The sequence below is a fragment of the Apus apus genome, chromosome 2 (genome assembly GCF_020740795.1).
Source record: "Apus apus isolate bApuApu2 chromosome 2, bApuApu2.pri.cur, whole genome shotgun sequence".
Lineage (NCBI taxonomy): Eukaryota > Metazoa > Chordata > Aves > Apodiformes > Apodidae > Apus > Apus apus.
Window position 1 is genome coordinate 15186649 of NC_067283.1, and position 14010 is coordinate 15200658.

A 14010-nucleotide genomic window follows, 5' to 3' on the forward strand; every position below is an offset into this window, starting at 1 on the left:
GCTGATGGTGTGTTGCAAATTGTGCTTTCCCAGCTGATCAATACCATCTCATTGTTTCCTTCATCTGTCTGTAGCCATCTGCTGTCTTTTGTCTTACAGTTCTGAGCTCTTTGGGGCAAGAATTATCTTTTAGCCTGATGTTTCTATACGGTATATAATTGTAATCACAGTCCAGGATTAAGGCTGCTCGACAGCAGGATGATACAAACAAAGAATAATAATGACAAATTTGAAAAATTTTGAAATCTGGGATCTAGAAATATGAGGTGGTTCAGGAAAAAAATCACCAACTTCACTGGTTTTTCAGTTCCTCTGAAAAAGGTTTGGAATGGCAATGGATGGGAATATTAATTCAAGTCTTTTAATATAGTGCTGGATCAGGCTCAGCAGGTCTGACAGCCTGTCTCCATTGTACCTCCTACTAAAGGCAGGAAAAGGACTCTCACGGGAAATGAATCAGATCCTATGGAGCCCATGAGGCAGTGTGCAAGAGAAGCTGTGCTATTGCCTGGCAAGACTGGTGGCTCACATAGAGGACCACGTATTGACACGTTTATGATCAACTCTAATTTAAATATGTCATATCTTCCTATGTATTTCCTTTTTAAGATGAATGCAAAAAAAAGAAGTGAAGGGGCTGCAACGCTATACACGGGCACAATGAGAGAAAATCCAAGATGATTTCCACAGAAACCATCATTCAGGGAAACTACTGTGAAGCACAAAGGAGAAAATATAAACATCACAGAATGTGTATTTACGTGCAAGAGGCCCAAATTTCAGTTATCGCTGAGAATCCTCACTCCAGAGTCCTCTCTGCGCCTAAATGCTCACTTACGAGACTGTATGTATGTTAGAGGGGGTAATTTTATCTTGCACTGAAGACTGAAAGTGTTAGAATTTGCCCGTCTCTCCACAGCACAGCTCCAACAGGGACTACCTGACTCAGCTCACAAACTAGAGCTACAGCGTCAAATTTCCCAACCCACTTAATTTGAAAGCCTGCCAAGATAGGTGAAAGACCTTATAAATATGTAAAGCAGGAAGTTCAAATTACACAGTGATGTAAATTCCTAGTGATTGATGCCCTTTTAAAAACAATAAAAATCCTCCAGAAAGTACAACGTTGGTAAATCTGCTTTACCACCCGTGAGGTCGGGGGGGGCCGTGCGGAGTTTAAGCGATGCATTATACTTTTCGTGAGGATTTTATTTTGGATTTCTACCACTTCCTGGAGGCCAGGGGGAGGCACAGTGGGAGGAACCAAAAAACTCGGTGCCACAGCCATTTTGTTTGTGGGCAGCATGGTAGAATTCTGTCAGTCAGTATAAGGAGGGGTTTTTAAAACAGTATTTATAGAAAAACTATTCCTGCCATAACGGATGTATCTGTTGAATTTAGTGTTAATTTAGTTCTTTCAAAGGTAGGTATTTATATTTGTAAGTAAATGGAGTATTTGTTGGGATTCAAGCCTCCCCACTTTCCAGGAATCATGGATTTTTGTTTCAGGCATGACTGGCTGTTTCAGATGCGGCGAGGCTGCCGGAGCGCGGCCGGGCTGGAGCAGCCGCGGGGGCACAGGCGGGGGATGCGCGGGGCGGCAGAAACTTGCTTCGGGATTAGGAGGGGGGGGCTGTCGAGGGTTGGTGGGGGGGCGGGGGAGAGAGAGCAGCAAAGTCTCGTAATTCTTTTCTCCAGCTGTCTTTCTTTATTAATTCTCACGAGGCGGCTGCTCTCATTGAAGGGAGGGATGAGGCGAGGGGGGGGGGGGTGTTTGCGTGAAGCGAGCCGTAGTTTTGCAGTGTCACCGAAAACCAGCGCTAGACTTTGGTCCTGTGTGTTTCAAAGGCGGGTGTAAAATGGCACACTGCATTTTTCCAGGCGGCGGGGGGAGCGGGGGGGGGTGCGGGGGGAGCGCTGCCCGTCGAGCCCGTCGAGCCGCCGCCGGCCCCGGCCAAGTTGTGACCCCGGGGGCGCCGGGCTCCCCCGCCCCGGCTCCCGGCCGCCCCCGGCATCGCCCGCAGACCCTCGGGGAAGCCTCCTCCTCCTCCTCCTTCCTCGCCCGGAGATCCTGACGGGGGGCGGGGAGGAATGAGAGGGGGAAAAAAAAAAAAAAAAAGTCTCACTTTTTGCATTTGCGAAATATTTTAAGGATGTTCGGAGAGCCCTTTGCAGCATGGAGGTGGCTGGTTGTAGGAGAGCGAGTATGCAGTCCATATTGTTACAGCCGTTTTGCAAGGACTGCCTTCTCCGAAGGTAAGTTTGTGATTTTAACCAAAAATATTCGTTGCTGCGGGTTTTTTGCGTGTATTAGGGCTGGGGAGGGTTTTCGTTGTGTTGATGAACAAGACGTAGCCTTCTATTTTTCTTAGCTTTGATCTCGTGTATATCCCACCCAGCGATGTCTCCTTAATATCGACAATTGCTGAAGTCAGTTTTGTTTCCTCTTTAAAATTTTATACACGCGAAGCTTAACAGCAATTTAAGTTCAATTTAAGAGCATAAAAACTCGGATATTTTCGAGATGGACTTGGTTGGTTCGATGTTTGGTTTTTGGGTTTTTTTGGTTCTGGCTTTTTGTCTGAGGGTTTTCTTTACCGAGTAATAAACGGATCCAGGACCAAATCTATGACTGTCTTTGTAAATCTAATACAGCTCTAATATAAAAAGAAGCGTATTGTGGTGGTGTTACGTGTTCTGGTCGTAGCTAACAGAGTTTAAAATGCCATTTGTGATGGCTCTTGATGGATTACTTTGGTCTAAAGTACGGGGGGAAGCTGCCCTTGATATGGTGAGGGTGGAGGTTGATATAACAGGGGTTATATTAAGTTATGTCTCTTACCAAACGGTGACCTTTTTATTTACAAATTAGCGCTCTTGTGGCATTTAGCTTAAAGCATTAGTTATATAAAGGTTCTTATTTCACCACACTTCGTCTAGATGGGCAGGGGGAGCGGGGGGAGGAGGGGGCGGTGAGCGGTCTGTTTGCTTACTCCTTTTTCTCCAAGAAGGTACATTTGGGAGACATTTTGTAATTTTTGGCATTTTTCTAGGCGTATTTTTTTTATTATTTTTTTTTTTCCACCCGGTGGGAGATCTTTTTTGTTTTGCCTGGCCCGGCGCGGGCGGCGCTGCGCGGCTCCGCGGGCTCGTCCCCGGGGGGGCCGGGGGAAGGTGGGGCACAGCTTCAGCTATTGTATCTTTTCCCTTTTCGGTGGATGAAAAGTAACCGCAAGATGAGTTAGAAAGACGATGAAATTGTATCTCTGAAATATCATGATGTTGCGTGAACTAGAGCCCGGAGCAGCAATGACCTCACCCTTCGGCTGGTTTGTGTAACGAAGCTGATTTATTTCTTTTTTTCTTTAATATTATTTATTTATTTATTTTCTCTCCCCCAATCCTGTACGTAGAGACCAGTTTTCTTCAGTAATGAGATTTTTCGGCCCCACCCCCAAAATTATTTTACAGTGGCTGCAGAGGAAAGGTTTTTGGTTTTTTTTAATTTTTTTTACATACAATATGGAAGGCTTTGGTGCACTTTTATTGTGCAACTAGTCCATTGTTTGCTTATTGTGAAGTTAAAGGCTACAGTCACCCCTGGTTATTATAGTAAGGTCCCTCTTGCTTGTGCCCTTGCATGTGCAAATTTCTTGTGGAGGTCTGTAGGAGTCTGGATTGTATATGAAGGTGGGATTGTAAAGAAGGGAAAATCTAACGTAGTCCTTCAGATTGTAACAGGATTCACCTGAGGTGGGTGGGTTTTTTCTTTCCTGTTGCTAACTGGAGCATGCGTTTTACATGTATTTATAAATAGGTATATATTAATGTGTCTTGTTTTCTTTTGTTACAACCTACAGATCACCTCGGTTCTAAGCACAAATGTTTTAAAAGCTAACATCTGTATTAGGTGCTTAAGAAAACAGAAGTGATTAATGCCTTAAGAAGATGGGTGGGAAGACATAGTCAAGCCTATCATCAGAGCATATATTAAAAAACTCAACAGGTTCAGAAATAAATTTAACATTAAATTTAACACATTTTTAGGGAATCAGTGTGCCTATTGTTTTGGAGTGATATGAAGCTGACAGTTTTAGATTATGATTTATTTTACACTCCAGTGTCTTATTTATTTTCAAATAATAAATTTGTCAAATACTGGACTGTTTCAAACAGTCTCTAAACTTATCTTGAGATTTTAATCTTAAAAAATGCATTTAGATCTTGTTTTTTTTAAAAAAAATGCTCTTATTAAGTTATTTAGCTCTATGGAAATTGATAAACAACTTCTAGTAGATATCTAATTATTTTTTTTTGGGGGGGGGTCGTTGTTGTGTCTTGTTTTTTAAAGGAAGATACAATTTATTTAGTACATGTGCCTTATAACCTTCTTCCAGTAAGAGACCTCTGTATCCAAGCAGTCTGGTTTCATCATCTCTCCTATGTTAGACAAGATCTGCTTTTATGAAGCCTTGTGACAGTGCAATATGACCATTACATCTTCAGTGTTCTGGTGTAACTCTTAGGTCTTGAAGACAATATAAAAATATGGGGTCTCTGAGAAAGTGTGGATTTTGGACATCTTCCATCTCTGAGACCTGATAGATAGGTCACAAGGTCGACAGTTTGGGTTATGCCGATGGAAGCAGAGCCAATTGTTGTTGAATCTCTTACAATAATTATAAATCTTAGAGAATCACTGAGTTATGTATATCTGAGTAATTCTGATGCAACTTTAATTTTCTCCTTTACGTTATATTCAGTACTTTTGTCCATGGATGAGCAAACTGAGCAAAATATAAACTAATGAAGGTAATTTCATGCTTCTGCTCTTCTTGTCATCCTGGACTATGACAATGATGATTCCTTGTGACTACAGTCTGTGCATGCAGGCCATGAATCAGCTGATTGCTGGTGATCTTGCTGCTCAGAGGCAGCTTCTAGCTCAGTGAAGTCATAAAGAACATGAATGCTGAATAGAAACTTGCTTCACATTTGCTCTTATTTCCCCCACTCAGAGGCTACTGCCTAACACTGGTAATGGTTTTGCAACTTGGATGCTGCATCTGATGAAAGTGTCTGTTCTCACTCTTATCAGAAGTCATAATGTGGCAGGAGTGAAGTGCTGATGTTTTGCAACTTGGGGGTTTCCTTACTTCTCCCCTGCTTCATTTTTGAGCCACTGTTGAACAAGAAATAGTTCCTAGCAGAAGTGTTGCAAAAAAAGGAATAAAAATGTATTCAGATTTAGCACCCTCTTAAGGCCAAATAGCAACTCATTTACCTCTTGCCTCTTCTGCAGAAATGCCTGCAAGTGTCTTTACGGGGTAGGGGGGGGGGGATGTTTCTGTGTTTTACCCACTCCATCTGAAATGGCTGTCTGTGGAATTCCAGGATTTATCCCTTCCTTTCTAAGGTGGCAAAATTTTTTTCCTAATACAGTTTCCCTTTTGCCTAGCAACCCTACGTAAGACTCCATGGACCTTTCAAAGATATTTGACTCTCCTAGAGTAAAGCTGTTTGAACTATAGCATCTTACTGGAAAAGATTATTTGGTTTACAAGATCTTAACTCATCCTGATTGACCAAATGTTCTGTGAGCCTTTACAGCATTCCTCCTCCTGATACTGCTATTATATACTCAAGTAAGAGACCCAGGGTAAAGATGGCTGTCTTTATACAGTTTTCATAGAAGTGCAGATGAGTACATCCCAGGCAGATTTAACCAGCTTCCAAAGTTAGCCAATAATAATTTGAAGACTCTTCCCCAGATTTGTGCTGGTGTTATAAAGATCATAATTTGTGACTCAGTTCAAATAAAAGCCACAGCTCCTGCTTCACTCACTCATATATCACTGTGTTCTCAGTTTTCCTGTGGGGGATAACAAACCTTGGCAGCTGGGACTCCTGGCTGTTCCCTTTTGAAGGTTCTAAACTATTCAACACCCATCAAGGTTTCAGGAGCACGTGGGGAAAGGCATCTTCATGTTCTGAATCTTGTGATATAGAGTTTTGTTTCTCACCCTTCATGACTTTATCTATAGTACTTTATATCATACGTGTCAGCATAAAGTTAGAGCAATGAATAATTTTTTTATTACTTGCTTCAAGGGTCACCTGTTTCCCAGCTGTGAAAAAGGATTATATATTTCTCGCTTGCTTCAGACTCTTCTAGAAAGTTAAGTCCTTCCACACTTCTTCAAATGTTATATGCATGGCTTTTCAACATTAGGAAATAATCTGCTCTACCACCTCTATGCCAGAGGAAACCACTCTGGCTAGCATGTCCTTCTACTTTTTAGGATTCTTTGTATTTTTCCACTTTCATCAAATAGCTCAAGAAGTTGATTATTGTTGTAGTGAAGAGGTCCAAATCCTTCAGAACATCCTAGTTTGTTAGTAAATGTGCAGAGAGGTAAATATCAGTCCTTTGAAACAGTTTGTTTCTTACTTGTTGTTATATGCAACGCAATATACCTTGGAGACATTTGACCACATACCAGTGGCTTCAGCTCTCACAGACTTCTTTAGATTGTTAGCAAGTCATGTTTCCAGTATATTGTGTTACCATTGGACTGTCCTTTGGCCCCAGGAGCAAGATACCAATATTACAAATTTCCTCAGTAGGATGCTTTTTTAATAAATTCCCTACTGTTAATAGCTAGAGACTAAAATTGGTGGTCAGATTTGGACCCTTAAATCAGGTATTGCAGTGCTTAAAAAGTAAGTACTTTTGCTAAAAAAAATTATTCTTTATGCCTATCTCCCTGTAAAACAACAGAGAGAGATGGGAACTGCCAAATAATATGAGTACCAGTGTTCACTAGTTGTGCAGGGAGCTAAGATGCTATTCTGGAGATCCCAGGTGATAAACGGAAAGTTGCTCAGAGGCATATAATACTATACAACAGAAAACAACAGTTACGAATGCCAAAGCCTATTGCTTTGAGCACCAATAACAATAACAAGAGCTCTAAATGCTAGGCCTTCTGCAGTCCTGGGAATTCTAACCTGGAACTAATGGTTTTGAATGGTGGGGTGCTGACTCTCCCATCTTCCGTTGTTGAAGACAATCTGGACCATTTTGAAATGAAAAATGCTGGTCAATGGGGAAAACAGGAGTTGGATTCTACAGTGTGTTGAGCACTGAGATTCCCAGAGATGGGCTGGATCTCATCCCTGCTGCCAGGACTGCTTCATGGATTGTACTGAATAATGTTTTAATGTAAAATGTAGCAAGTACCAGGAGCAGTGAGCAGAACCAAGGACTTACAGTCCTCCCAGATAAGTCCTCTTTTTGTCAGGATCCATTTTATTTTTTTCTCTGGGACCTACACTTACGAGTTAGATATCTAGGTAATGAGCCTGTAAAGTAGTGTTAGCTCAGGCTTCAATGGATTAACAGTAAGCTATGCTTCTGAGTAAATTTGAATCACTGTATCATAAGCATTTAATGTAGAACTGGCTTCCCCTGACTTTAGATGGGTATTGTTAAATCTGTAATCCTAGTAATTGAGAAGAAACAGGTTAAGTAAATCCTATCTTTAAAAAAGAAAAGAACAAAAAGACACTCCCTCAAGAAAACCCCCACAAAAACCAAACCAACCAACCAACCAAAAACCCCAAAACCCCACCAAAACAAACAAAAAACCCCAAACAAACAAAACCCAAAACCCTCAAATTTTGTATTCCTATTGTGAGATGAACTGTATTTTAAACTTCACTGGTTATCCTGATCAGATCTCTATCTGCCTAGTATGACTAGCTCAGATGTGAATGTCCCCACGTAATCAGATAAATCCCACACCCCAGTGTTGGGTTTAACTGACTTGTACATGATTTAGGTAATGAAAAATTGGTTCAGAGCCCTTAAAGCCCTTCAGAGCTTTAAGAAACTTGTTAAACAGAAGCAAGACATCCCTGGTCTCGCAAATGTGTGCATCTTGAATATTCATTAACACAAACAGAATTTTCCATGTTTGTTCAAACAGACTAAAAAAACAGGTGACTCAGATCTGGGCCTTTCAGCATTACAAGCATCTCCTAGGTCCTGTAACTGTTTATTGAGAATCTTGTTGCTGCCATAATTTGATGACTAAAAGGATAATTTCTTCAAAGGGTCCTTTTGCCCCACAGCTTTTCATTTGTAATGCCAGGCACAGACAAGGCATGTTACCCTGGTGAATTGGTTCATAGAGTTTTTCCTGAACAAATTTAAAGTTTAATTTCAAATGTTACAGTGCAAAGCAGTTATGTTACTTCTGATGGTCTTAAAGGCATCTCTACAAGACAGAATACCTTGATGCCTCCAGCCAATGTGAGTGTATCTTTGCAATTCATGTGTCACTCTCAGCATCTTTTAAGGAGAAGCCACACTGGATAAAATAGGGGAAAAAACTTACATCTGATGACATTCTGTTTGGCCCACATCCATTTATCATCATATAAAGAATGAAGATTCCACAAGAGAGTATTCTGATTTCTTTGGTCATCTCTGAAACAATTTCCCAGCTAAAAACTGGGTACTGCAGGAACTTGTGGGACCCAGAAGCTCTAGTCAAGCAGAGCTTTAGATGAGCTACTTTACTGTGAGAAACCCTTTTCCTTCCTATGTTCTGTGTTCTCCCCTGATATATATATATATTTTTTTTTTTTTTTTTAATTAGATCATGTCCTTTTGTACTTAAGCCTTAACTGCTTGTACTCTAAATAGTCTGAGAAAACTACTTTCTACTTGGTTGTGTATCTTAGGTTGCCCTTACACAAGACTTGAGGATTTCACCAGGAAGAGGGGGGGTAGGAGAAAATGCCAATGATACCACATCAGCAGGGGTTTTCTGAGCCCACCTGCATTACAGATACAGATAAAATAATCTAATATATCTATCTTCTCCAGGCAACTTCATATTTGTATCTAAACCAAAATGCTTTCCCTCTCAACATCTGACTAACCCTCATAATTTTTTTTTGCACTCCTTAAACATTCACAGACCTCTGAAAATGTATTTTCTTCAGCTTACCCCTACTGGAGTTTTCCATTTTTATGTCTCTGATACTACCCCTTGAAAAACAACACAACACCAACCAGACAAAAAACCACTGAGATCAGTTTTGTGTTCTGATCTAGCCTCCTGTGCTGGATATAGATATTCAAACTTAGTTCACACATGCACGCACGCACACACACACACACTTAACTAGACCTCTCTGAAGTGTATATGGTGGAGTTTGATTAGATATTATAATGATGAATTTGTATCCTAGAAGACAAATAATGTATCTCTAACATTCTATCTTATGCTTTATTTAGAAGTATAAATTAAACCACAGTGTGCAGGGTAAAGGAAGCAACATGTGAGACTGACAGATTTTTTTCTGTGTTCTCGCAAACTAGTAACATCAGATTTTTGAAATCCAAAAGCTGAGTTATTTGTGGGTTTTGTTTGTTTGTTTGTTTGAAGAGAAATCTATGTATCCTAAGTAAATATATTATGACCTGTATATCTAATACTTAATAATGTAATCCTATTAATTTGGTCTGGAATCCATGAGGTTGGCAGGTAGATCCCACTAACATAAGAAAAAGAAAAAAGCTTGCACCTACCCCCAGTCTAATCACATGCTTTAGGAAATGCCTTTTCATTCCAAGATGCAAGTACACTTTCCTGCACCAAAAGACTTCTGAAGCTTAGCTAATTCATGTTTAGGTATAAATAAGGTATACTGCTTTCATTTTGATACAGAAGTTGCAATTTAAAACATTTGATGTTATAGATATTTGACTAGAACTCCACATGATTTATCATCAGCAATATAATTCTGAAGTTCTGCAAATACTTGATCATGCTACCCAGAAATGGAAGCACTTGAAACAATTTTCATAAATTGACTTAAAAGATAGAAATCCTATCTTGGGATTATGAGGTATTAAATCAAATTATTTATTAAAAAAAGTATAATTATGTTAGAGCATATGAGCTTACCTGGATTGAATTTGCTATATATTTGCACTTATGTAGAGCCATGCTATTAACAGTACAGTAGTAAACTCTCTGGAGTTATGCAAAACAATGTAGCTTGTCCCCAGTACACTCCTTTAACCTGGGTTAGTGTGTAAACACTGTGACAACCTAAGGTTTATGTAGTGGTGTGTATGTTTGTGGTGGAGTTGTTGTGTGATGGTTTTTATCTTCATGGCCAGCTGAAGGATTCAGGACAGTATGCACCCAGGCTGTATCCCTGTGCCTACTGTCAGACTTATGTACAGTCATAATTTCTCTACTTCCGTTCTACATTTTAGCCTTTCATTTTATCCTCTGCAGAATATCAGAGTAATCTGTACTTGCTGTTTTGATCAACAAATTGGCAGTTGTGCTGGCAAGAGAAGGTGGGGCTTTTTTATTTGGTTTGGGTTTTTTTGGTTGGTTGACTTTTTCTTTGTTTTTTATTTTGGTTTGGGTTTGTTTGGTTTGGTTGGGGTTTTGTTTGTTTGTTTGCCTTTTGGAAAGCCCAATTCTTTGCACTTCCAGCAAGAAAAGGGTAAGATTTTTGCCCTTCTGCTGGCTCTTCTACTGGAAATACATAATCATATTATTAACTTCACTTGAGTCAGAAATTATTCACGTGTTATAAACCAATGTTTTCAGAAGCCCATGCCTAAGAGGTATGTAGCCTGCCTGCCCTGATCAAGTTTTATTTACCGTAATATTTAGAGTAACTAGCATGAAAGAAGAATACATTTTCATTTTAATATTATTATTGTTTTATATTTCAGAATACAAAGTATTTTGGATAAAACTTTGCAAAAAGGTTACATTTTAAAACTTTGTCTTACTACTCATTCGACACAATTGAGTTGCTGGAGATGACTAGAGGAAGAATTCAAGCTGTATCTAGCAGGGAATATATATTATGGAAAAGTAAAGGAGAAACTCATAAATCACTTATCTTTTAACCCTTACAATTCTCAGTATAACTACTCTGAATCCAGTAGAATTTAAACAGGGAAATGTATCTTTCAATTCAGAAGAGCCTCAGCATTATTTTGTCTTTTTACCACTGCTATATGTAACAGAATAACTGCTTCTGGTATTATGTTTTTCCTACACACACAAAAGCTTGAGTCTCTTGAAGAAGCCATACAAAGAAAGCTAATTCCTTTCTAATAGTACAAAAAAAACCTCCCACAAACCCTTTGTGCTTTCAAATACATTTTAGGCAAGAGAATGGTAAAAGGACCTCTGTCTGTACAGGTGATGTCCTGACAAATATTGATTCTGTAAAATAGTAATCCTAAGTCTTTAATTTATCTTGAAGTCTTTCTGCTCCTCCTATGGAGGCAACCACCTTCAAGAGCTTAGCTATAGCTGCAAATGTAGAAATGTGGCAATAGCTTTCACTGCTCCTCTCAGCTTTCTGTCTTCTTGGGAAGAGAATTGCTGGCTACTGGCTTTTCCTCTTCTTTTGGATATAGCTCAGTGGCACAATACCTTTCAGGTTCAGACAGTTTCCCTGAGGATGCTGGACTCTACTTTTCAATAGGTATGGCTGGCAACACATTCCCCAAGTAAGACTACACCATTAAATTGGCACTTAACTCCTTTCACTCATGTGGAAAAATTTTGCCTGTTGTATGTGTACTTGAAACTATAAAACCCCACCCATACACAGTGATATGTAATCAGTCTGAAAGAAAACAAGGAGTCCTTCACTTACAGACTAGTTCAGACACTAGTCTTGTAGGCAAAGGTTTTCAAATATAGCATATGACAGGACATTAATGTTTTGAGTGAGTATTAAATTGCATATACAGTTTTATAATTTTCAGAGCCTTTTTGCATGTTTTATGATTCCAGACCACTATTCTATGGTCTTCACAAACTGGACCATGTGAAGGAAGAGGTCAGGGATAGTACCCTGTATCTACTACGAGAACATAATTTCAAACATGGGTCTTTTCAAGTGGCTTTTCTTCTGATTTATGTAGTTGAGGCCTTTTTTTGCTGAGCTGTTAAAGTATCTGATCAGATTCCCACTTGGTGCTCAATGCAGCTTCATAAGCAACTGTGCTGACACAAATGAAGGGGCAGGGTGGCTTCAGAGGAGAAAGACTGAAAGGCAGAGCAGAAAGTGGGACCACAATCTTAAACCAATATTGTTAACAAAGGCAACATGTTACAAAGTGCTAGTCTCATGCAGAGAGCCTGAGAAATGACAGAACTATAGTTCGTTTCAGCCTATCTTGTTTTTGGTAGCATTACCTAATGCAAAATAATGTTGTCTCGTGATTTTCTGCACGTAGTTTTAAAATGTGAAGCCCAGCGATAACTTGGTAAAGCTTTATCCAGCTTTAAGTATGGACACTTGCAACAAAGGGCTAAAACGTGAGATTTTGTTGCAAAAAAGCCAACTTCTGTGCTTCAGTTCTGAATGTTAAAGACAAAAGTAGTTTTTTAATGTTGTTTTACTGGACATTTCTAGGAACATGCTGCTCATAAGAACAGCAACAATTGCTTTTATAGTGGAAAAATTGCATGGTTGTGTTTAACACTTCTGAGCTTCTTGTTTTACCAGGTTCTTATAACTTCGAATTGAATATATATATTTTTTTAGGCAGCTTTGGAATCAAAAGGATTATGTTTACTTATTAGCTGCTGAACAGCAACAGAAATAGGAGATTAAATGCAGTATTTCCCCTTCTCATCTCTATTTGGTATTCTGCAGTGTAAATCGGAAGTACTTCCACAAAATAAAAGGTAACCAAAGGATTTGGCCATGCAGTACATGTACCTACTTTTTCACTGCAGAAATAAAAATTCATATATATATGTAAGACAAATTGCTTTGCCTTCATTGAGATACGAATTGAGGAGATTTGCTGGGTCACTGCTTCAAATTATGATTCAGAAAGAACTTCAAACAAGCTTTGTACCTATTGCATCTCAACCATAAACACCTAAAATAACTAAGTTAATATATAATCACATTCTTTGAGATACCAAAGCTCTGAAACCCTAAATTATCTTTCAAAAACCCTGCAGAAGTTACCACAAAGGTGTTTTACACCACCTGTCTCGTATGGTCTCTGAATACTTTAAATGTTTCACAGTTCCATTATCTCTTTTAAAACAGCAAATAAGGTGAAATTCCCTATGATTTACATCAGTGTATTTGTTTGAAATTCTCATGCTGTTAAGATACTTTCTATATGCATCTACTTACTACTGTAGTGTCACATTTTATAAAATAATTAAGACACTCTAGTTTTATATTTGCCTGCATTTATCTCATTTTACTTCAAACTCCAGATAGCTCACTGAGATTATTTAAAAGAATATAGCTATCTGCAATGTTATAAAGCATAAAAAAAACCCCCACAAAACCAACAAAACAAAGAAGGTAGCTGAGAAGCAAATTTGAACAGAAGCATCACTAGCAACTGTAAAACAGAAATATGCATATGGAACCCATTAGAGCTTACTAGATAACCAAAGAGCCACCTGTATCCTTCCAAATGCCCCAAGGAGTAAGTCATTCTGGGAAGAAACCTGAGTATGGTAACTTTATAATGTGTCATTTCTTAGTACCTGATTATTAAAAGTTGTGGTGGGGAAGAAGCAGTGATACTTTTTATCAATTCAGAGTAGTCAGCATTTACGGAGATAAAACACAAAAAACAGGTCAACAAAACTGCTATATAAATAAACAATGAATTAGTGAGCTCTACAACAGTAGAAGCAGGGTCTAAAGTAAAATGAAAAATTGAAAATATTTACAGATACACAACTTAGAGTATAGTTTAGCATATTCCTCAGTTTATGAAAATATGGTTTGTCTTCTGCATGTAAGAACTATTTTTAAATGGTTGGCAAATGAGATAATTCCTTTGCCTTTAACATGTTCTATTTTTAATTGTTGTCTGCTACAGTTTTAGGTAGGTACAAGAATATTTTTAAAGGGTTTTTTGGGGGTTTGTTTGGGTTTGTTTTGTTGTTGTTTTTTTTTAATTGA

At 38.9% G+C, this 14010-nt stretch overlaps 1 protein-coding gene across 2 annotated transcripts in view; it reads left to right on the plus strand.

Moving 5' to 3' along the window:
- The first annotated feature begins 1276 nt into the window (after positions 1 to 1276).
- The window catches only part of EPC1 (enhancer of polycomb homolog 1), a 69760-nt gene continuing 57026 nt past the window's right edge, over positions 1277 to 14010 (plus strand). The window contains exons 1-2 of one of the 2 annotated variants that reach the window (XM_051609638.1): positions 1277 to 1423; positions 2153 to 2256. The gene's annotated coding sequence lies outside the window, so the exon portion shown is untranslated. Of the gene's footprint in view, positions 1424 to 2020; positions 2257 to 14010 lie in introns of those variants that run through there. The other variant, XM_051609639.1, reaches the window with a different exon arrangement.